Source organism: Rhinatrema bivittatum, chromosome 8 (assembly GCF_901001135.1).
Source record: "Rhinatrema bivittatum chromosome 8, aRhiBiv1.1, whole genome shotgun sequence".
NCBI lineage: Eukaryota > Metazoa > Chordata > Amphibia > Gymnophiona > Rhinatrematidae > Rhinatrema > Rhinatrema bivittatum.
Window position 1 is genome coordinate 93,117,405 of NC_042622.1, and position 24,860 is coordinate 93,142,264.

Consider the following 24,860-nt stretch of genomic DNA (forward strand, 5'->3'; position numbering starts at 1 on the left):
CATCTGTACCCCTCAACTTGGGAATGCTTTGCTGGAATAAGCCAGGGCAGAATTAAACTTCATAGTTTGGCAAGAAAATCAGACTTGGCTGTTCCGTAAGGTGACAGAGTTTAAGTTAATTGACCTCCTGTCAGGTGTCTGGGCAGTGCTCCTTTTGTATTTTGGGATTTAGCAGTAATTTATATTTTTCTTTTGTTTATTTGATCACATTTTTGTGTTTTGTTTTTATGATAATGGATGTTTAATTTTGTAAACTGCTTTTATTGTTTTCAAATGATTATGAGGTATATAAACTTGTCAAATAAATAAATAATATAGTATTGCTGTTAAAAACCAGTCATGAAGGGAAATCCCGCTCATAATAATCAGTCAGTACAGTTAAAGATATTGTAGATTCATCCCTTCATCACCAAAGCTGGATAAAAGAATTCAGAGGTTGGGGCTTATTTTCTACAGAGTTTTGCCACTGACACAGAAGGGAGAGAAAACCTTTGAAGAAAAAAAGAACATAGTTTTGTTATTTCAAGCAATGTCCTTCCTCTGAAACAACATTATTCAGATTTAAGCATTGTCCATAAAGCAGTTCCATCCTTCTTCTGTCCCCCAGGACATGAATGGGGACCCTTATTACCCCTGCCCTGGGTTGTAAAGGCATCAATAGGGTGCTGTGTGGGAATTTTTAGGGAAAGACACCCTTCTCTAATGCCCCTTGCTGCAGGCAATATTCAACCACTAAGCGGCTCGGCTAGTTAACCGTACAGTCTGCCCAAAATTAGCTGAATAATATCCAGAGTTAGATGGTTAACTTATCAGGATAATTCCACTCCATCCCATTCTGCCTCTTGCCTGCCCCCAGAATGCCCCCGACTTATCTGGCTAAATACTAGCTGGGTAAGTAGTTGCCCAGCTAGGATTTACCTGGATAAGTGATGAATATACCCAAGTAAGCCCTTTAGACGGATAACTTTTCAGTTTCAATATTGACCTCAGTGTTTTCTGGTTCTAACCTTGATCAGAAGTTCAGAGGTAAAGCTTCTCATCACCATTCGACGGAACCAGCATTTAAATTGCATCATTTTTGGGTATGTGTCATTATGAGAGAGAAAGATGGCATTCTGGACTTGGAGCAACATATTTTTATGAGTTTAATTGTAAGGTGAGCCCAGCAATATAAAGTTACAACTCTCATAAATAGACATCTCCTACATGCCACAGTATTGTGCTCAGTCTGATTTCGAATCATAAGTACAATAATTATAAGATCTGGATACTTTTAGGTCTACAACTTTACAAACACCAAAAAAGAAAAGCCATACATGTAATTCATGTCAGGTGCCACTCCTTCAACCTTCCTAGCCATAACGAATGCTGGAAAATTCAGGAAAGGGCAGACACCACATTCTGAATGTGTAGGACATATTGTAAAATTCGGGACACAGGGGCTGAAAATGCAAGAGACATTAGCAAACTATAGACTACAGCATCTGGAAATGCCAGAGACTTGGATTTTGTAGAATTAAGTTGTTTTTCTACGAATGTATAGCAATTAAGCTAGAGCAGGGTTGCTGTTCCAGCCAGTTTGATAGCGCCAGCAAATTAATATCTCAGTCTTGGCAGACAGAAAAGACGGAGTTGGAAAGAAGATATACAACACACTGTAGTGGAATTGGATATAAAATGCTAGTTTCTACTAGTCTCTTCCAAGTCCTAACATCAAGCCAAGAGAATCATTTTCTTGTGCCCGCCCACCTCTCTCTTAGAATTTCTTGTCTATAGGAGGCACCAGGGCCTTTCAGGCCTTCGGTGTTCTATTTTTATTATTTACATATATATTAGTTTTGAAAACCTTGCCAAATGTCTTAAAGGGTGATATAATCAGCAGCCAAGGAGGAATGATATGTGCACTTTGATTTCACTGTGAAAGGGAGCGAGAAGGCACAGGTGCATCGTCAGCTTTTCATAAAGTTGGATTGAAAAGAAAACTCCACTTACCCTGCCTGGAAGTTACTTTTAAAGGTCTTGAGTTGGACAATGATACTCAACGCTTGGTGATTACAAATGACTATGTTATGACAGCTCTTATAAAATAGCAGACTCAGGAGTCAAGTTATAGTGAAATTCTTCTGTCGAGAACACTTTTCAATAAAAAGTCATTTTTCTGTATGATTCTGGGGCTGGTTCTTGCCAGGAGAGCCCTGTACTCAGCTCAGCGGCACCCCTAATAGGGCTATGAGAGCCCCGAACCTGGGAGCAGCGGCTCTCTGGAGGCCTGATTTAACAACGTTGTTCTTCAGTATGGAAAAAGCCCTTGGATAAATCAGGTTCAGAGAGAAAGTGTGGAGTGGACTCAGGAAAACCCTGTAAGCTGAAAAAGAACAGCATGAATGCAAAGTCTCATTCATCTCAAGAACCGGTTTCACTGAAATTAGGTATTGCTGACCTGTGAGGACTGCCCACTTGTATAGGGCACACCACATGCCTTTTTAGTACTTTGCTGTGGGCCCTTGAATTTCTATCAAATTCTGTTTATCAAGTATCGGGAAATTATTGCCTAGTTTTGTTTTTTTTTTTAAAGGAATTCAATTGAATGCAAATAATCCTTCATTTGGTTGCTTTGATGACTGATTGGTATTTATTGTGAATAATACGTCATAGAAAATCCATTGTCAGTCAGATACAGTATTGGAAGCCACTGGACCTTTCTCAACAGCATGTCTCTAGAAGCTGAAATAAAGTTATACTTAGGATTTATTTTTAAAACATTTGCATTTTTCTAGAAGGAAAAAAAAAACTCCAGATATGAAATGGGCCATGAGCAATGGTTTTCTCTAAGGTGCATGAAAGGATGCTGACACCTGCCCCCCCTCCACCTCTGCCAAGTGCTGCAGGCGCTGCCCAATTTAAACCTTAGAACGGCTGGAGTGCACATAGTGCAGAGTGGGAAAAAGTGTCGGCAGTCTCTTGCACACCTTAGAGTGAACGGCGGCCACAGGCCATGCTGAATGAGCCATAATTTTATCTGGAGCCCGAACAAGGCTGTAAATTTGCCTCAGATGGCCTCGATCAAAATTCTTTATCTGACTCCTGGAATATGGACCAATATTCGTCATGAACAGAAATCCTCTTGACCAAAAGGTCTCAGATACTTGAGGTTCTGTACTTTCTCAGCCTGTCCATGGTCCAATATATTTTAAAGACATCTATTGTCAATTTAATTAACAAGATTACATTAATGCTCCTATGTTTGCTCTGGCAGTCCTATGGCCAGCCCTGCTTAAACAATTGCATCAGCATTTGAATCTAGATTTGGAAAATGAAATCAGCAAAACTGAATCTGTTACCATATGTGTGCTCAAGTTTGGGCTTTGGGAATTCGGGGCAAATGCTTGTAGAGGGGGTTGATACCTTTTCTGTTTAATATGTTAATCTGTAGGAGTCATAAAAACTGTACAGCAGTAAGTAATAATTTGTTATTATGTCTGTCCTCTTTGTGCCCATTTCTGGGCCTTGTGGTTTGGGCAATCTCAGCGCTGCTGTGGTGCCTGTGACTTTTTCTTGGTGGAATATTGCATTAGTTTGCTGTTGCCTTCTGCAGCCCATAGAAGCCCTGTCTTCTCTGGTGGGTTCCCTATCCAGGTGCTAGCCAGGCTCAGCTTCTGAGATCTAACAAGTTCAGACTCTCTCAGGCCAGCATTGCTGGGAAAATCTAAACTAGTCATAAATATTGTAACTAATTTTCAACTCATTTTAATCCCTAGCTTGTACTCAGTGTGGTGTGTTTCCTAGTCAGGCCTTTTTAAATAGCAGTAATAGTCCTAAACATTTTATTGGAAGTCAATTAAGCAGACCAGATGGGCCTTACAGTCCTTATCTGCCATTATATTCTATATTTCTATTGGGCTAATTAAACATTCCTTGAGTGGTTGAACAGAACTTCAGCAACTTATTTGTTCTGCAAGTCGCAAAGCATGTTTTTGGTTTCCGCCTTCGATTTTGGGTTGACATAAACGTTTTACAGGTGAATAAACCTGAAAGCATTCTCTATACCTCTCAATTCAACCTCATTACAAGAGTGACAGGAAAGCAGTCAACTTCTAAGCCACATCATCCACTTCCATGAACTTCCATGGCCTCATCCTCCAGAGTTTCTCTCATCATAGCTTTTGAACGTCAGACAATCTCACTTGTCAATGACTGAGCAGACTGAGAAGGTAATATATTGTATAACATGAAACATAATATTTTGTTTACAAATTTTGTAGGTTTTCCTTCATTTTTTTGGAGCTATAGCTTTTGTGCATAATGTTTGAACCGGTTTGACCTTCAGTGGCCTTCAACAACTCATTATGCCTGGATAGCCCAACTTTCCTATCCTCTGATTAAGAGAACAGTTTCCCATCCACCCCCTACCAAATGCAGTATCCATACTGTACTAGATATTGCTACCAGAGTCCAAAAAGAAAAAACATTTTTTATCAGATTTCAAAATCTAAATCAGGCCATGAGCTAGAAATAAATCAAGGCCAGAAACTGAGTGTGCCGGCCATTGTGCTTTCTCTCTCTCAGCTACATTAACATCTAGTTAAAGACTTCGGCACAAACAATGGTTCCTATTCATTTTGCCCCATAAATGTTTCAAAAGCCTTATTTTTTATGAAGAGTTTGAGAAGGCTAAAGGTCAACCGGAGAATGTAGCTCTTTTATGCCCGGTGAACATGCAGCCTATCAGTTAAAGTTATTTTGATCTATACCAGGCTGAATGCAAGTTTTGTAGGCACCCTACGTCACACTAGCGTTGCCGTGGTAATGGGGGGGAGAGAGAATTGAGGCTCTAGGCCGATCTGAAGGGTGTCAAATTCAGCCTGGAAAGGCAATTAGCAGCAGAGCTGAACTTTGGAAAGTTGAACTCATCTTTGCCGTCTGAGACAGCCTTCCTATGGACGAGCGCCCGGGCCTTACTGATTAGCATCGTCTGCTGAAGTCGTTCAGGGGGAAAAGCTTCCCAAACTTCAGACCGCAGCTGTTGCAGGAATGAAGAGATTCCCTTTTCAGATGGCAAAGGTGGTTGGGACATTTTCAAGCTAAAAAGAGGCTTTTGTAAAACAGAAGTGAGATCACAAGAGAACAGGCACAACTTGACTATGTTCTGTACTGCTGCATGCACCATTTAACCCCTGACAACCCCTCCAATAGCTTCCATTTAGGTAGGTGAAGGAAATGAGTAGCTGGTGCACATGGCTGGAGGGGGGGGGGGGGGGGGCGCTGGGCAAAGGTGGTACCGCTGTATGCATTTTAGAATATATTTCTCTGAAGAGTGATGAGAAGGGAGAGCAGGAACACATTGGTTGCCTGGGCAAGGGCTTAACTCACAGGGATCCCCACTCTCACGTGCTACTTCCAGAAACTGTTTAGCCTCATTAGAGATGATCTACAGAAGACCCTTAATAGGTGCAAAGGGGATTATCATTTGAAAAAGGTACAGATCTCAGAAAACATGTGTCTGCTGTCTAAACTGGAGGGCCTGGCTTTATTCTCATATTTTCATGCTCGGGCCATTCCTGCATTCATCTTTTAAGCCTTTATAGATCTGACTGTGGTCCTGATTATTATCAAGGTTCTGTATCCCTTCACTAGAGAGAGGAAGGCTGCATATATATGCAAACATTTAGGAGATTAAGCTAATCTTTGTTTTATACAAAACAAGGTTTTACTTTGCCTTGGTGAGCTCAATATACAGTTTAAATGCTGCCTCTGGAGGGTAAAATTTCATCTTCAAGTTGCTGATATTATCAAATAAACTTCCTAGCTGAAGCAGATGCAAACTACCAGGTTCAACTAGCGCACAGTTTGTAGCGGGCCAACAGGGAAAAAAATAGAAGGCAGAACAGTATGTAATGACTGTTTTGAGTATTCAGCTCTGTAATTTTGTCTTGTGGAACACGACATATAGCAATAAATGTTTGTCAGACATGGGAGGGATTTGGAAGGCATTAAAACATGTGGCTGGTGAGTGTCTACGTGGCCAGATACAAACAGCGATTGCTTGGAAAAATGCAGTAGTGCAGAGTTCTGGTCGCCATACGGGTCCTGAGAAAAGTGGGTCCTATATAGGTCATGATACCTTTTATTGCACCACTATAAGAATTATCCAAAGAGGTTGATTTTTAAATTTTAGACCAGCTTTTGAGTCTATATGGGTCCCTTCTACAATGACAAAGGGAGTTGAAAACTCACATTTAAAAAAAAATTAACATTTTTTTTGTCCATGGAGGGCACTATGTGCTAACCATTTTTTCCCATAGACACAAAATGGAAGAAGGCTTTTAGTAGATCAGGCCCATAGAACACAAATTCAGAGGAGAAAGCGCCTTAAAACGAGACACTTGATTAGGCTGGTGGATGGGGAATCTGACTAGGGCCATATATGCTCTATATTGTGAGGTGCATCCTGTATTTTACCGAGAAATGAAATTACCTTCTTCTATTCCAGGAGTTCTGTTTTGCTCATCTGTGGGTGGCAGTGAAGGAAGGGGCGTTGGGATGTTATCTGAGTAGTTGCTGCTCCGAAAAATAAACTAGAAGGGGGGAGGGGGGCTCTGCTCACCTTTAAATATTGAGGGGGGATAAAGAGTGGGTTTCCTTTGGGTTGTTGTAGATTGTTGAGTTAGTTATTGGGCCATAGGATGCTGATGGGCTCATAGTAAATGGCTGGCAGTGTGGTCAGACACCAGGACAGATCCTGGGAAAGCTTGGTGTTTGCTGTGGTGCCAAGTGGATTGTGGAGCACCAACACAGTGTGGCAATGGGATTCTGAGACACATCGATAGGATTTGCATTGATTGTGGCTCTCACAGGGAATGATGACTTCCAGATGTGGGAAGACATTTTCATCACAAAAAAAGATCTGAAAAGCATTGGCTAATGTTACTTTTCACACATGGGGTGCTGTCTTCCAGTAGGTTTCTTAAAAAGGTTTGGTAATTCCATGCAACCTAAAGAATCTCTGTTGAGAACTTTCCAGGTTTCTCCCTCTTGTTTCCTCCTCTGGGATTCTGTTTATCAGTGATAATATTCCTTCCCAACAGTTTGGAAAGAAGCAAAGGACTTCCTTGGTATTTCTGGTGTACAGCTGCTCCAGTGATAGGAAGCATGAGCTCCAGGGCCAATATAGGGGGCCCAGCCAGTGCTGGGTGTTTGGAAGCTCTGCCTCAGTGATTTCACTCAGATCTGCCAAGAAAGTCACTTGTAGTGCTGGGGCACCAGGCCATTATTTATTTATTTGGGCATTTTATATACCAGCATTCCATGTATAGATCACAATGGTTTACAAAGTAACGTTCATAGTTATAACTCTACAGGCATACAATGATTGGGTGCAGAGGTAGGCATTAATATTTATCAAGTTAAATTTTCTAGTCCATATTCATGAGTGAGCAAATACTTAAGCAAAGGTTAATGAAAATTAAAATGAAATGACAGTTTTCACATCTTAGTCAGTGGGTTGTTTTGAGAATTCTCTCGTTTGATTGATTCTTTGTGATTCGATTATTATTTGTTATCCTTCTTGTCTTTGTGGCACTGTATGTTCTCATGCTTTTACCTGCTTGTCCTTTCCAGCCCCTCCCACCCTGTCCTAAAGCAGGTCCTGACAAACTTGGCTGCCTGTATAGCTTGTGTCATTTCAGAAAATCACTTGTTAGCATGGCCTGCCTGTTGCAGGTGAAAGGTTAAAGTTTATATTCCAGGCAGTAGCTCATTGTCAATATTTCGGGACTGGCAGAGAGCAGTAACATTCCTTTAGGACAACACTTTTATTTTTAGGATGAAACGTACATAGCAGAGCTCTCTTGAGGGATGGGCTTAATATACTTACATGGATGCCTTAATGATGTCACAGGTGGAAGTGCCTTTGCTGTTGTTGTATGTGATTTCCAACATGGGACAACAGTGTGGATTTTATTCTATGGTCCTGTATTTTTGTTTTCCGAATGGTGCAGAGGCCTTGGGGCCCGAGTCACTTAAGATACCATAGTCGTTGAGTAGGAGGAGTTGAAATCTTCGTGATTTTGGTTCTTAGTTGTCCAGAGTTGTGGTAATATATACAGTAGATTCCTTCAGTATGTACATAAAGCTCCCTGATCCACGCGCAGGAACCCCAGAGGCAGAGCTGAGCTCAGAGTCTCAATGCGGGGGGTGAGACGATGGTGGAGGGAAGAGGGTTTTAGATGTATTAGTTGCTGGGAAGCATTCTAGGAAAAGGGGGTGGGCTGCCTCTTATCCAGAGTGGAACCAGGCTGCTGGTGCTAATTTCTGAAAAGGAGATATACCAGCTTTTAAACTAGATCAGCAGAAAAAGCTGACAGTTACTCAGAAGATACTTACAAAACAAGGAAGATACTTACAAAACAAGGAAGTTGGAATATCCCAGTAGGGAGGTTAAAGTAGCCCAGATGGATATAGACAAATAACACTCAGACATGAATGACTCTAAACTGCCTGTATGATTTGCTAACAAGCAGGTTGTGAATACAAAGAGAAATTAAAGTACAAATAAAATACATACTTTAAAATGTCTTTATGTGAATGCCAGAAGTCTGAAAATTAAGATTTAATGAGTGAGAATGAATGGTATTATACAAGGATGTAGGCAATGGCATTATAAGCATTTCAGAGATGAGGTGGGAGGTGGATAACCAATGGGACTCTGTGATACCAGGATATAAATTATATCGACATGATAGGGCAGATCAAATTGATGGAGGTGTGGCACTGTATGTCAAATCAAGCATGATAAAAATCCTGCAGGAAACAAAATGCACTGTGGAATCCTTATGGATAGAAATTCCATGTGTGACAGATAAGAGTAAAGCAGTGGGTGTATACTACTGGTCACCTGGCCAAAATGAAGAATTAGACTGTGAGATTCTAGCTGAAATTTTAAAGGCTAATAAATCTGGCAGCACAGTAATAATGGGAGATTTCAATTACTTCAGTACTGATTGGGTCAGTGTCTCATTGGGACATGCTACAGAGGTTAAGTATCTAGATACCACAAAAGTTGGGACATGCTACAGAGGTTAAGTTTCTAGATACCACAAAAGTTTCTAGATACCACAGCTGGTCCTAGAACTGACTAGAGGGGCAGATACTTTAAATCCAGTCCTCAGTGGAATGCACGACCTGGTAAGGAACTGGGGAACCTTTTGGAGAAGGGGGAGTCTTTTCCGAAGGGATGGACTCCACCGTAACCAGGGTAGAACTAGGCTGCTAGCAGTAACCTTTACAAGGGAGCAGCTTTTAAAATAGTACAAAGGGAAAAGCTGACAGTCGCTCAGCAGTGCATGGTTCAGAGGGAGGTATTGTCAAATGTGTTGCGCGTTCCGGCTGCGTTGGTGCCGCGACCGGGCCTGCTCACCTCGCGATTCCTGCTCTACGTTCCTCCTCTTGTCGTACCTTCTCGGACTGATTCACAGTACTGACCCCTGCTTGCCTGACTACGTTTGACTGCTGCCTGGAATTGGCCACTGCCTGCCTTCTGACCACGCATGACCATCGCTTGGAACTGACCTTTGCTCGTCTTGACTACGTACGGACTGATCTTGGAACTGACCCTTGCTTTGGCTGACCACCCTCAGATGGATTCCCTGGCTTTGCCCTTGCATTACATTTGGATACCCTGTTCGCTCCTGTGACCACCAGACCAGCCTGCTCGGGCACTGCCCGCGGTCTACATCTGACTAGACCAGTAGGCACTGCCTATCTCACCTGGAGGACCTTCACTTCCTGTCTCCTTCCAGAGGTCTCCAGTGATCCTGATCCTGGTCTAGCCCATCCTTTCTTCACCAGCCGCGCACCTTTGCTCGTGGTGGGCACACCTCTCCGCTATCTCTCTGGGAGACCTTCGGAGGCCCACCTAAGTCCAAGCAGTCCAGGTACCCAAGGGCTCAACCTGCGGAAACCCCGGATTGCTATTGGCGAAGCTCCAGCTAGCCTCTGTCTCCTTGTGTGCTCCACCACCTGGTGGCAGGCACTCTCTGGGTCCGACCAGAGGACAGTACCAATCCTGCACCAGGCGAAGGGTCCACCTCCAGCGCAACAAAATACTAATGAAATAGGAGAGTTAGGGCACCTCAATAGAGAGGTTCAAATAAAAGCAAAAGTAGTCCATATGCCTATAATTAAAGAATCCCCTGAGCTAAATGATTCCAAATTATCCCTGTCAACTGAAAAATAGACTGTCAATAAAAACAAAAATCACACTTTGAAATATCTGTATGCTAATGCCAGAAGTCTAAGAAGTAAGATGGGAGAGTTAGAGTGTATAGCAGGGAATGATGAGACAGACTTAACTAGCATCTCAGAGACATGGTGGAAGGAGGATAATCAATGGGCTAGTGCCATACCATGCAATTTGGTGGGGAAGTGGCACTTTATGTCCAGGGTGGAATAGAGTCCAACAGAATAAGGATCCTGCAAGAGACTAAATGCACAATAGAATCTTTATGGTTAGAAATCCCATGTGTGTTGGGGAAGAGTACAACAACAGGAGTATACTATCGTCCACCTGGCCAAAATGATGAGATGGATGAGGACATGCTAAGAGAAATTAGGGAAGCTAACCAAATTGGTAGTGCAGTACTAATGGGAGATTTAAATTACTCCAATAATGACTGGATAAATGTAACATCGGGATGCAATAGAAAGATAAAATTCCTGGATGGAATAAATGACAGCTTTATGGAGCAATTAGTTCAGAAACTGATGAGAGAGGGAACTATTTTAGATCCAATTCTTAGTGGAGCATAGGATTTGATGAGAGAGGTAACGATGGTGGAGCCACTTGGCAATAAGTGATCATAACATAATCAAATTTGAATTAATGACTGGAAGGGGGACTACAAGCAAATCAATGGCTCTAGTACTAAACTTTCAAAAGGGAAACTTTGATAAAATGAGAAAAATAGAATAAAACTGAAAGGTACAGCTACACAGGTTAGGAGTGTACAATAGACATAGACAATGTTAAAAAATACTATCTTAGAAGCGAAGTCCAGATATATTCCATGCATTAAGAAAGGTGGAAGGAAGGCCATACGATTGCTGGCATGGTTAAAAGGTGAGGTGAAAGAGGCTATTTTAGCCAAAAGATCTTCCTTTAATAGTTGGAAGAAGGATCCATCTGAAGAAAATAGGAAAAAAGCATATGCATTGGCAAGTTAAATGAAAACATTGGTAAGACAGTATAAAAGAGAAATTGAAAAGAAGTTAGTTGTAGAGGCAAAAACACATAATTAAAACCTTTTTAAATATGTCTGAAGCAGGAAGCCTGCAAGGGAGTTGGTTAGACCATTAGATGATCGAGGGGTTAAAGAGGCACTTAGGGAAGGTAAGGCCATTGCAGAAAGACTTAATGAATTCTTTGCTTCGGTGTTTACTGAGGAGGATGTTGGAGAATTATCTGTTCTGGAGTTGTTTTCAAGGGTGACGATTCACATGAACTAACCCAAATCACGGTGAACTTGGAAGATGTAGTAGGCCAGATTGACAAATTGAGGAGTAGCAAATAACCTGGACCAGATGGTATACATCTCAGGGTTCTAAAAGAATTAAAAAATGAAATTTCAGACCTATTGCAAGTAATTTGTAATCTATCATTAAAAGACTGGAAGGTGGCCAAATAATCCCAATATATGTAAAAAGACTTCACAGGTGATCCAGGGAAGGAAGATTGGTGAGCTTGACTTTAGTGCCAGGAATAATCATGGAAACTATTATAAAAAACAAAATCACAGAATATATAGATAGACATGATTTAATGGGACTCAGCCAGCATGGGTTTACCCAAGGAAAGTTTTGCCTCAAAAATCTGATACATTTTTTTGAAGGGGTGAATAAGCATGTGGATAAAGGTAAATCTGTAATTGTGGTGTATTTGGATTTTCAGAAGGCATTTGACAAAGTCTCTCATGAGAGACTTCTAAGAAAACTAAAAAGTCATGGGATAGGAGGTGATGTCCTTTTGTGGATTGCAAACTGGTTAAAAGACAGGAAACAGAGAGTAGGATTAAATGGTCTCTTTTCACAGTGGAAAAAGGTAAAAAGTGGAGTGCCTCAGGGATCTGTACTTGGACTGGTGCTTTTTAATATATTTATAAATGTTCTAGAAAGAAGTAGGATGAGTGAGGTCATCAGATTTGCAGATGATACAAAATTATTCACAATAGTTAAATCACAAGCAGATTATGATAAATTACATGAGGACCTTGAGAGACTAGAAGATTGGGCGTCCATGTGGCAGATGAAATATAATGTGGACAAGTGCAAGGTAATGCATATAGGGAAAAATAACCCATGCTGTAGCTACATGATGTTAGGTTCAATTTTAGGAGTTACAACCCAGGTAAAAAATCTGGGTGTCATAATTGATATTACATTGAAATTGTTGGCTCAGTATGGAATTATTAGGACAGGAATGGTAAATCAAACAGAGGATGTCATAATGCCTCTGTATCACTCCATGGAGAGATTGCATCTTGAATACTATGTGCAATTCTGGTAATTGCATCTCAGAAAAGATATAGTTGCACTAGAGAAAGTACAGAGAAGTGTGACCAAAATGATAAAGGGCATGGAACGGTTTCCTTATGAGGAAAGGCTAAAGAGGTTAAGACTGTTCAGCTTGGAGAAGAGACAGCTGAGGGGGGATATGATAGAGGTCTACAAAATCATGAAAGGACTTGAACGGGTAAATGTGAAATGGTTATTTACTTTTTTGGACTAGGGAGCAGGACATGAAGTTAGCAAGTAGCACATTTAAAACAAATCAGAGAACATTCTTTTTCATTCAATGCACAATTAAGCTTTGGAATTCATTGCTAGAGGATGTGGTTAAGACAGCTGGGTTTAAAAAAGGTTTGGATAAATTCCTGGAGGAGAAGTCCATAAACTGCTATTAATCAATAGGGAATCGCCACTCCTTGTTGCTGGCATTAGTAGCATAGGATCTAGTTAATGTTTGGGTACTTGCTAGATACTTGTGACTCGGATTGGCCTCTGTTGGAGAAAGGATCCTGGGCTTGATGGACCCTTGTTCTGACCCAGTATGGCATATCTTATGTTCTTATGTGGTACAAAGGGTTATTGTTTTGGGGTCGCTACATAGTAGAGATCAAAATGCAATCAAATTTGATATAGTTACTGGAGGGAGGACATTTAATAAAACTACTACAGTAGCATATAACTTTAACTAGGGAGACTATGATAGAATGAGGAAAATAGAAAAAAACTAAAAAATAGTGGTTGAAAGGGTTAAAGATTTTGCATGAGGCATGGACTTTGTTTACCATACCATTTTGGAAGCCCAGATAAAATGTATTCCTTGCATTAAAAAAAAGTCAAAGGAAGACCAAACAACTGATAGCGTGGTATAATGGTGTGACACAGGAGGCAGTTAAAGCTAAAAGGGCATTGTTCAAAAAAATGGAACGCAGACCCATATAAAGAAAATAGGCAAGAACATAAGCACTTGCAAGGTAGATGTAAAAGAGTAGTTAGATAGGACAAGAGAGACTTTGAGAAAAAGCTTGCTAGAGAGACAAAAATTAGTAATAAAAATGTTTTCAATTACATTACAAGCAAAAAGCCTGTGAGGGAGTCAGTTTGGCTGCTAGATGATTGAGGGGCAAAAAAGGGTGCTGAGGGAGGACAAAGAAATATCAGGAAAGCTGAATGAATTCTTTGCCTCGGTCTTTACAGAGGAGAATATTGGGAACATACCCATACCTGAAATATTCTTTAATAGTGGAGATTCTGAGCAACTAAAACAAATATATGTGACAGTGAAGGATGTAAACTTGACAAACTAAAGAGTAACAAATCACCGGGACTGGATGGCATCTACTTTAGCATTCTAAAAGAACTAAAACATTAAATTGCTAACCTATTACTAGTTATCCATAACCTTTTAGTTAAAACAGCCACGATTCCTAAAGGCTGGAAGGCAGTCAATGTGATGCTGGTTTTTAAAAAGGGATCTAGGGAGATTTGACAAACTATAGACTGGTGAGTCTAATATTGGTGCTGGATGAAATGATAGAAGCCATTCTTAAAAACAAAATCACTGGCCATATAGATAGACATGGCTTAATGGAGAAGATCCAACATTGTTTTAGCAAGGGGAAGTCTTCTCGTACCAATCTTTTCATATTTTTTGAAGGCGTAAATAAACATGTGGGTAAAGGTGATATAATGTATTTGGATTTTCAAAAGGCATTTGACAAAATCCCCCATGATCGACTCCTCAGGAAATTACAAAGTCATGGGATAGAAGGCAGTGTTCTATTATGGATTGGTAGTTGGAGAAGGCTTGTTAGTGGCGTACCACAGGCATCAGTACTGGGATCTGTCCTGTTTAATATATTCATAAATGATCTGGAAAAGGGAACGACGAGTGAGGTGATGTAATTTGCAGATGACACAAAATTACTCACAGTTGTTAAAAAGTAGCGGATTGCGAGGAACAGCAGAAGGACCTTGTGAGGCTAGGAGACTAGGCCACTAAATGGCAGATGAAATTTTATGTGGAAAAGTGCAGAGTGTAATACATAGGAAAAATAATCCCTACTGCAGTTATATGATGCTGATTCTGCCTTGGGAGTCACTATAAAGCAAAAGGACCTTGAAATCCTCAGCTCAGTCTGTGATGGCGGTCAAAAAAAGCAAATAGAATGTTAGGATTGATCCGAAAAGGAATGTAGAATAAAACAGAAAATATCATATTGCCTCTGTATCAAGCTATGGTGCAACTACACCTTGAGTATTGTGAACAGTTCAAGATAATTCTCAAGAAATTCATAGCGGAACTAGAAAAGGTGCAGAGGAGGATGACAGAAATGATAGGAGATGGAACATCTCTCCTATGATGAGAGGCTACGCAGGCTAGGGCTCTTCAGCTTGGAAAAGAGATGACTGAGAGAGGAACTATTAGGAGCTTATAAAATTATGAGTGGGGTAGAATGGGTAAATAAATACTAAAACAAGGGGATGCTCCATAAAACTAACACCCAGCAAACAGATTGTAGAAAGTACCTTTTCACTCAGCACACGATCAAGCTGTGGAATTTGTTGCCAGAGGATGTGATCGAGGTGACTAGCACAGGAGCTTTAAAAGAGGTCTGAACAAGTTCCTGGAGGAAAAGTCCATAATGCATTACAGCCAGGTAGACTAAAGAAAGCTCTTGCTATCCCTGGGAATGAATAACAGGAATTAGATCTATTTCATGGGAGCTGCCAGGTATTTGTGACCTGGACTGGCCACTGTCGGAGACAGGATGCTGGGCTCAATGGACCTTGTTTTGACCCATCATGGCAATTCTTATGTTCTTATGTTAACAGAAAATGATTGCTAATCATCTATTTCTTTACATCAGTTATACAACATTTTATCTAATTCAATGTATAAATCAAATTATTCAGAACTAGGAAAAACATTTGGATATTGTCTGCATACATTCTAAAACAATTATATGATTCTAAAATAGATAATAAAGGGTGCAGGCAAATAAATATTAAATAAAGTAGAGCACCTGTAAAATATTAGTCCCTATCCAGGACAGGTTTATCATCTTCCTCCTTAGTACACTACCAAAACTCTGTTTATACTGCTCCCACTAGGGCTGCAGAGCTTGGAGCTTTTATTTATAGCTAGCTACCCAGAGATTTTTTTTTTCTCCATTATAATCCCCCTTTCAGTCCAGCCCAGCCATTCCTTTGCCCATCCTCTGGCTGACTGTGCACTCCTGAGCCAGAAAGCAATTGTTGCTATTGGTGGAATAACTGGGACTTCTTCCTTGCTGCTACCTTACCTCTTACCCTCCCTCCCAGCCCACAAAAAAAAACTGTGAACACTGCAGTGTTCTCTGATTTGACAAAACAATTTTGGAAGGGCTGTGGGAGCTTGGAACTCTGAACCAGAGCCCAGCCTTCAAAACAGGAATATAGATAAAGCAAGGATTTTCCTTAGGAGAAAGTGCAGGTTGGTTTTGGCCTTATCCACGGAGCTTTCTTCTGCAAACATTCCACAAATCCTAAAGGACTCAGGAATGGAGCGTGATACACGGCCTCAGGCTGCTGCTCCTGTTGCACTTCCAAACACTATGATATATTGTCCTCTGGGGCATGGCTGCTGTTCTTCCTGGAAATATATTTTATATTATCTGGCCATTACTGTTGAATTTACATTATTTGCAAGCAAAAAATGTCATTCCCTTCAGGTCAGCATAAAGTGAAACCTCCAGCTCTGAGAGAGCTCCAGAGGCTGCAGTGAGAAATGTTACTGGGAATCCTGCCATCAGATGGAAACGTGTGGCTAAGACTCTGATGGGATCCCAGCTCTCTCAACGGTGTCTGATCTCTTGCAAGGCATGGGGCATGTGCCCAGAAGTGGCTGATGTCCCTCCCCTCACCACAAGACTGCTGAACAAGCAGATGCACAGTGAGATTTTCAAAGAGGAAAAATGAAAGCGACCCCTGGCTGGATTCAGAAACTACAGTGGGGGAGCCGGTTGCTGTCTGCTCCCTGCATACTGTGAAGTACAGTGTATTACTCTTGTTTCACATTGTAGCGCAGTGGTTTGTTTCGTGGTGAAAGGGCTATTCTAAAGTAGCCTTTTGTCTGACCACAGCTCCCCTTTCTCGTCACTTCACAGCTACATCGATCCGAACGGTATCTTGCTGTGGGCTGATTATATACTGTATCTGGATGTCGCTGCTTGCTATCCAGATGTTCTAAAGATAGACTTTTGCCTTAGAGAATTAGTTAAGCGATAAGAAAGGCAGGGCAAGGCTTTGGCTGGTCAGATAGCTTCCATGATCTCATACCCATGATTCAGTGCCCGGCTGATGGAGAAGTAGAACATCACAAAACCTTAAAATTCAATAAAGTAAGGAAAATCCATCTGCAGTCCCTCCCCCACATAAACACTTCAGCCCTCTTCTCATTTTCTTCTTCTCTTTTGCTGCTCTGCTTCAATCAGCTTGCCAGTTCTGCTTACAAAAAGCTGGAGATAAGAGCCAGGCCTGAAAGCATTTGCTAATTCAGGCGCTCTGTTCCTGTGATTATTGGTTCGGGTTGCAACACAGGGGCAGCTATGCCATGTGTAGCTTCCCACCACTAGCACGTGGCCATTGGTTTTGGCAGGTGAAGTGGGCACAGCCTGCTTTGTTTTTAGACAATAAACCAAAACCCACAAAATAAAACACAATTTAAACACCACGTGTCATTCTACATAATGCAATAGCAGCACTCTGCTGGGGTCAAGGGTAGACAAAAGAAGGTCCGGAAACCATTGCTATCAAAATGTTCAGAGGATAAGTATGGAGCAAGGTACTTTCTACAGTTGTTAAAGTGATGGTTAAGCTGCGGTAAGGAAAGAATGAAACAATGTGGCAGGGAGCGTGTCTGTGGGTGTGTGCTGAGGATTTTTTTAAAATAGTCTACAACAAGGATAGCCAATGCTGGTGCTCGAGAGCCACAAACAGGCCTGGGTTTCAGGATAACCATAATGAATATGTAACAGATACGGGGTGTATAGCCCTTTAATGCTGCAGGGCAGTTGACGCAGCCTCGAGGGCGAGCCCCTGAGACCCACGCCAGCAGCTGGCCAACGCGCCCTCTAGCAGGACAGTCTGAAGCTTCACCTTTACCAGCCACCTCCTCTGCAGGTTGGGCCCTTGGATTCTGGTGACCGGCAGGACTTAGGTGGTTGCTAGGGCAGCGGTCGTGGCTAGAATCCAGAGACAAACCAGAAACAAGATAGACAGCAGGTTTACGGAAGTCAGAGGAAAGCCAAGGTCAGGGCAGGCAGCAAGCAAGAGTAGTTGGGTCCAGGCGAGAGAGCAGGCCCAGGCAGCAAGCGAATGTGGTCAGGTGCAGGCAAGAAGTCAGGTCTGGAGCAGCAAATTGAGGTAGACGAGGACACACAGGAGACACTGAAGATGGGAACAAAGAAGACAGGTCGGACAAGGCTGGAACGGGTGACAAGATGATGCTGGGTTGGAAGACGAGGATGGACTAGAAGCCAAAGCAAGGCTGGAAGGCTGGATGAAGCAAGGCTAGAAGAAGGTACAAGGAACAGGAACACTAGTAATACACACTACAGGGAATGCAGGAGACCCTGGTCTGGATGGCGAAGAGGCCCTTTAAAGGGTTGAAGCCTATGAAGTCATCCAAGGGCACTGTGGCCTGTTTCCTCCGCAAGCCCTTTAAGTTTGGGCAGCTGGCGCGCGTGCGAGCCTAAGGAGAGCAATGCTGGTGAGAAGATGGTAGCGCCCATGTCACGTGAGTGAGGCCTGCTGTTGAAGCACCTGAGAGTGAGTGCTCCAGCTCATGAGGACGTCACGAGAGCTGGCAAACAGAATATACATGAGAGATATTTTCATGCACTGCCTCCATTGTACGCAAATCTATCTCATGCGTATTCATTACAGATATCCTATAAACCAGGCCTGTTTGTGGCACTGGCTCTTGAGGACTGGAATTGGTTCCCAGTGGTCTACAGAATTTTAACTGAAAATTCTCAGTCAGAGCTGATCAGGGATGCAAGGCTCTAGTCATCGAGGGTCTGAAATGTTTCGTTTTCAAGGTAATTGAGCCATGCAATTTAACCTGGTTCTCAGAACAAGTGTCTGTGGATAAATGTGGTGACTATTCATGCTGTATATCCTAAGAACAACAGATCTGGAGGACTGGCGATATGAGGCCCTGTAGTATGTGATCTTGCAGTTTGTCAACAAGCAGAAGTGAGTGGGTTCGGCCTTGCAAAATTCCAGGCCACATACTCCTAGACACAGATGTAAGCTGCACTAGTAGGGACTGGGATGTACATTCAGTATTAGACAAGCGAGCAGAGTCAGATTCAGGCCTGGGAAGAATGTGCCTCATCTCTAGCCTTTTTACTATAGTAATGAGGGAGGACTACCTTTAAGCAGTGGCATTATAATAGTCCTGATCTCTCAGCCACAGGAAGCTGCCACAGTATGTGTCCATGGGTGATGGTTCTTAGATGAGAGCTAGCAGAGGAGGTTAAACAGAGAAAAAGACAGAGTACTGCCCCCTTTTCAGACTTTGTTTAGTTTAGTATCGAACTGTGCTTCATGCACAGTGGCACTGGGCATACATTGAAAGCTTATTGTTGTAGTATGGGAAAAGCATTGCCTTCGTGTCATATTAAAGATGGCAGCCAGGTACCACTGTGACAGCTCACAATGAATGATGGCACTTCAGAGTAGTTATTTAATCAATTACTTTTCCAATAGGAAGCCCAGGGTGTGGGGAAGTAAATTCAGTTTTGGAAATGTAATCTAAATAAGTAACCAAATCATGTTTATATAAAAATAATTGCAGGTACTTTTCCCTATTCTCCTGGTATTAGAGATATTTCATTAATATTCACACCCTAGTAAGATGTAGAATTTTTTGGCTATTAAATTAATCGATAAGAGATTCATTTTAGAAAAAAAAATAGTCCATCATGAGTACCGGTAATTAAGTGCTCTGCATGAAAAATGGATCAGTGTTTGAGATTTATATGATTTATGGTAAATCAAGTTAATACAACTAACGGATGATTGCTACACTGTTCAAAATCTGCCAGACAAGAAGGAAAGCCCAGAAGGTAAAATACTGATAAGGAATCCCTCCTAGCTGTGGCAGCAAATGTTTAACTCTTATAGAAGCAAATAAGATAAAAATCCCATGAATTTTTGCTGATCTACACAAGCATCGCTAACTTAAGCCAGCATCTCTGGTCGAGGTGTGACAAGTTGGGAAGGCAGCAGCCCAAGAATGCCACCACACCTGCATCATGTGTAGGATGCTCTGCTCACATGACCTGAGATAAAGGCTCTGATTTGCTAATTCCCCAGCTAGAACAGCATCAACTGGAACGTGAGAAGCCTGGAAGGCCTGCCTATGTCTTATGGGAAGTCCCAACTAATCGCCACTAATTTTCTTATTCTCCGCTTAGTACGGCAGTTCCGTTATAAGTGGAAAAGAAATAATTGAAATATCTAAACAAATACATCATTTCATGACAATAAGTCACCTGCAAATGTTCATAATTTTGAGTTGACCTCACCCTACTGAATTATGCAATGGATCCATACCCTATTGCATTAAGAACACCCTATTAAAATATCAAATTTGTATTAAGCAGAAAGCAGATTGAAACGTCTTTCCATTAAGGGTGACTTACCTTTGGCTTCATGCTGTTTGCATCCTCAGGCTTCACTGTTGTGTGTGAGGAGCAGAGCCCTGCTCTAGAAGCTGTAACACGTTACTGCTATATGTAAGACAAATGCATGAGCCTAAATTATTTAAAAAGTAAGCAATAGATTATGGTGGCATCCATCTTAATTTTTGAAAGACTTGGTAACAATTTTTTTTTTTAAGAAACTCTGTTATGATGGTGCTTGGAGGTCTGCTGTAAAGAAATGAGTAGAAAAGCCATTGTATTCTGGCTTTTGTGTTAACGCTGAATCTTGCTTTTGCAATCAGCTGTTTACATCGAAGAAAGAAGGGTTTCCTGGTATCTACTGGTGTTGATCCGCTTCAGGCAAACCTATGGCTACATGAATCATTACTTGTATCCCCCCGCCCCCTTCTAGGGGTATAAGGCCATCCAAGGGAGGGGGTGGCACCACAGAATAGAGGAGGCAACATTTATTGAATGCACTGAGGTATAGGCCCTTTCCCTGGCATAATGACTATCACACAAGAAGTCTCTACCTTCAGGGGAGAGAAACGGATCCTGCAAGGCCTTTTGCTCCACAGTCAGCCAGCTCTAAGTACAAAAACGGACATACAGCACCTGCAATACGGCAGCAAAAGATCAATCCCATAACAGAACGTAAAACATTCAGACTTTTTACTTTTATATTCCCAAAGTGGAAATATAAATACAAAGTATGAAAATAGTATAGATCAACAGAATAATGTGAATCAGCACAAAGAAAAAAAAACTCAAATTGTTAATATAGTGCATTGAATGATTCAAGAGGAACCACCCAGGGTAAGCTTAAGCAGAATAAATAATTATCCAAGCCCCGGTGCCTTCCTGTGGATAGAAAATAAACCTCTCTTTTTGATCCGCTTTGTTCTAGTGTTGGAGGCCTCTTCTGTTTGCATACAGTCAGTCGGAAGTGGCAGGGTTCTTCCGTCTCTTCAGTTTAAAGGCAGAATGAGTGGATGATTTTTGTTTTGAAACCAGGAGGCTGATCTTTTTTTCACTGTATGTGCTGATTTAATGCTGGCTTTGTCAGCTCTTTTTTTTTTTTTTTTAAATGTGTTTATTGAGCCAACAAACATGGTATAGAACTCAGTCCAGGACAAAGAAGGTTATAACATGACAATAGTGCAGGAAAAAATATCCCCAGAGTAAGAGAATCCTTAGGCTCAAACAGTTTTTAACAATGAAGAAAACTTAATCCCCTCCCCCCCACACACACACACTCACACTCACACTACAATCACACTCCATTCATCCACTCATTACAATAATGCCTAAGATTGGGAAGCGAGGCTGGGTCCGTCGAGAACATACGCAGGAAAACGGCTCGCATCCCACTTCCGTAAGACTTTCCTCCATAGCTCAAAATAGCCTTTGTAGGCTAGAAAGGCCCTACCTGAGGGTAGGTCTTTCATCCGCAATTGCTCAATCTGCGCAGTGGATTGCATCAGCGCTAACCACTGAGCAAAGCTAGGGACTTCATCAGTTTTCCAACATGATAATACAGCTTTCTTGGCAAGCGACAATGCTACCACCAAAAACCACATAACCCCCCTGAGGGAGCCTAGAGTTCCTATCAATAGTACGCAACTAAATCTAGTATTTTACAAACCGTTTTTCTGATTTCTTCATTATGCTCACCGTTTAAGGTCAGTTCTTGACCTCAGAATTTGAAATTATTAGGCCATGCTTTTGTCATCTTCAAGACAGACTACTGTAACTCTCTCTTGCTAGGGCTTCCGCATTACCAACTCAAGCAGTTACAATGGTTACAGAACGTAGCAGCTAAGGTTATCTAGGGTCATGTAGCCCCAGTCATTACATTGGTTACCTATGACTTCCTGAATCAAAATTCTCTGTTTAAAATTCTGCACACTTTACCCTGTTTTCCCTCTCTCTATCTTTCCAAACTCTTGATTCCCTATTCTCCATCATGCACTCTTCACTCAGCTAACAAGGGCCTCCCATGTCTTCCCCCTCCCTCGGTTATTAGATTAGATCTCATGAGAGAATATCCTATTTCTTACCAGGCTCCCCTTCTTTGGAATGCTCTTCCTTTTGAGAAACATGCAGAATCAAATATTTTTACGTTTCAGAAAGCAGTCAAAGCATGTTTTTTTTTTTAATCAGGTCTTTGATCAATAATTTTCTCTTTACGGCAAACGAGCGGACTTAAAATTATGAAAAGGTTTAGAAAGCTGTTTAGACATGGTTTTTTCAGCCAGACTTCTTTTACTAACAATTGGGACTGCAGATTCAGCTTTTTTTTTTTTTGCCAGGCCTCATATTACTGTTTTTGTCTTGTATTGTTAAGGTTCTTCATGTGTTATTTATATCGATTGGATTTTATGTTTATTTTATTGCAAATCACTCAGTTAATTTATTTTTACTAGCAGTATATTAAATTCAACAGATGAAATGAAACTCACCTTCTCCCAAAGTATGACTTTCCCTTCAGCTGGAGTCTCTCTGGCCTGGGGCCTTAGCAGAGGAATGGCTTCCTCCCTATCACACATCTTGTGTACCTCAGCTGGAGGCCGACACCACCCCCTGCTCCAAAGCTGCTGGCCTGGCTGGCTCTCTGCGCCTCTCAGCTGCTGTTCGCTTTCTTTCACACACACACCAGCTGCTGTGCCTCTTTCTTCCTCTACTCTGGCTAGTGCCGCTGCAGTTTCTGGGTCTGTCACAGCTGCAGTCTCCTGGCTTACCAGCACAAATTTCTTCCTCATGGAAAAGACCCCAGAAGACCCTGAATGTTGGCCATAATCTTTCAGAGAGCCACTCCATCAGGAAATCTTGTCTTAGTGGTCCTGGAATGTCAGGCGTGCTCTGATTGAGCAGAACTCAGGTCTGTAGTTCCTGGAAGGTGGATGTTTCTTTTCTCTCTACGTCACAACCAGCCTCAGATAAATCCTGTAGTACTGTTGAAGGAAAGACACCTCTACAGCAGTTTAAAGAAATGAAAGACATAGAACTTGATTCACAGGCACCTTGGCTGCAGGTGACAGGGCCAGGAAATTAAGGCTGGGGCCACTTCCTGTTTAGTGTTTAGGTTTCATGGTGACAGGGGTTTCCTTGCCTTTGCTTTTGGACAGAAGACTTTGAGGGTTAACGTGTGTCGGTACAGTGGTCTGTACCAATTCATACCGCCAGTCCTCGGGGCTTAATTTCAGAGATGTTTGTTTTATGTGGACCTGCTCCAGGCCCCTCTACTGTGAACACCGAACAGACATATTTGTTAAGCAATTTCACTTTTTCCTCATCCGCCTCTACATATTCCTGCCCTTCACCTCTGAGTCTCAAAATGCAAGTTTTGCACTTCTTTTTGTCATTAACATTAAAAAAAAGTCTTGTCTCTCCAGTTTTTATCATATTTGCTATTTTCTTCCATTTACATTTTTCACTCCTGATTACTTTCCCAGCTTCTCTGATCTTTTCCAGATATTGTTGCCTGTCATTCTATTTATGCAATCTCCTTTACCTTTTCAGCTACTTTTTTTTAGAAAATCCTAGCGGCCTCTTTTTCTTCTTTCCTTTATTTACTTTCCTAATAAAAAGGTTAGTTTCCCTTATAATATCCCCTGTTAGTTTTGTTTACTTCTCAGGGCCGGTGCAAGGGTATTAGGCACCCTAGGAGAACCTTCTGCCTTGCGTCCTCCAGGCCCCGGCTCTGGCCTTGACCTTATTCACTCAGACAGGCCCCTCTTTTAGGTTCCTTGTCTCATTCACACAGGCACCCTTACACAGGCTCTCTCCTTCTCTCTCACTAACATCATTGTTCTCTCGTACACACACAATCCTGCTCACTCACACACATTCACACAAAGACGATGCTCAGCCGCGAGCGGGATAGGCTCTATTCCTCTCAGCCGCAGGGGGGATAGGCTCCGCTCACAGCCCACCGAGTCTCTACTGCTCCCGGCTGTGAGTGGGATGGGCTCCGCTCGTGGCCCCAAATGGCTGCTCTTTGTCGCCCCCTAATGGCTGGAGCCCTAGGCGACCACCTAATTCTCCTATTGGGATACGCTAGCCCTGCTGTTACTCTTCGGTTTCCCCTAGATTTTCCCATTCAGATAACAACTCATTGACTTATTCCCCCATTTTAACAGTTAGTTTTCCTGAAATCTGGGACCCTCACATTGGAATGAATCTTTACCTCTTACACTCTAACACTGACGCATACCATGCAGTGATCACTGGATCCCAGATGATCATCCACTAAAGCACCAGGTCCAATCTTGCTCTCTTCCGTGTGGGTTCCCTCACGAGTTGACGGAACAGTTCTCCCTGCAGAGAATCCAGGATCCCCCTGCCTCTAGATGACACCGCAATCGGGATATCCCAATCAGCATCCTGCAGACTGAGATCATCTAGAAATAGCACCTCCCCTTTCATCGCAATTTCGTGAATATCCTCCATTAAATCTCTGTTCCTTCTGTCTGTGACAGAGGTCTGCTTTATATAAACAGATGCTCCCTTCCCTCTTTCCAGATTAACCCACAGTGCCTCCTCCTTATTTCGTAAGCCCTGCAATTCTGTTGCTTTAATATTATTTTTTATGTGTAGTGCCATACC

The 24,860-nt window shown here is 42.0% G+C and overlaps 1 protein-coding gene and 1 long non-coding RNA gene across 2 annotated transcripts in view; one reads left to right on the forward strand and one right to left on the reverse strand.

The window, feature by feature from the left end:
- COL5A1 (collagen type V alpha 1 chain) overlaps nt 1–24,860 on the forward strand; it is a 385,801-nt gene that overhangs the window by 142,301 nt on the left and 218,640 nt on the right.
- LOC115097433 lies at nt 369–22,920 on the reverse strand. Its single transcript, XR_003858283.1, has 4 exons — nt 22,715–22,920; nt 20,786–20,867; nt 20,253–20,339; nt 369–489 (listed from the first exon to the last, which is right to left on the reverse strand). It is a non-coding gene; the product is annotated as an uncharacterized LOC115097433 (long non-coding RNA).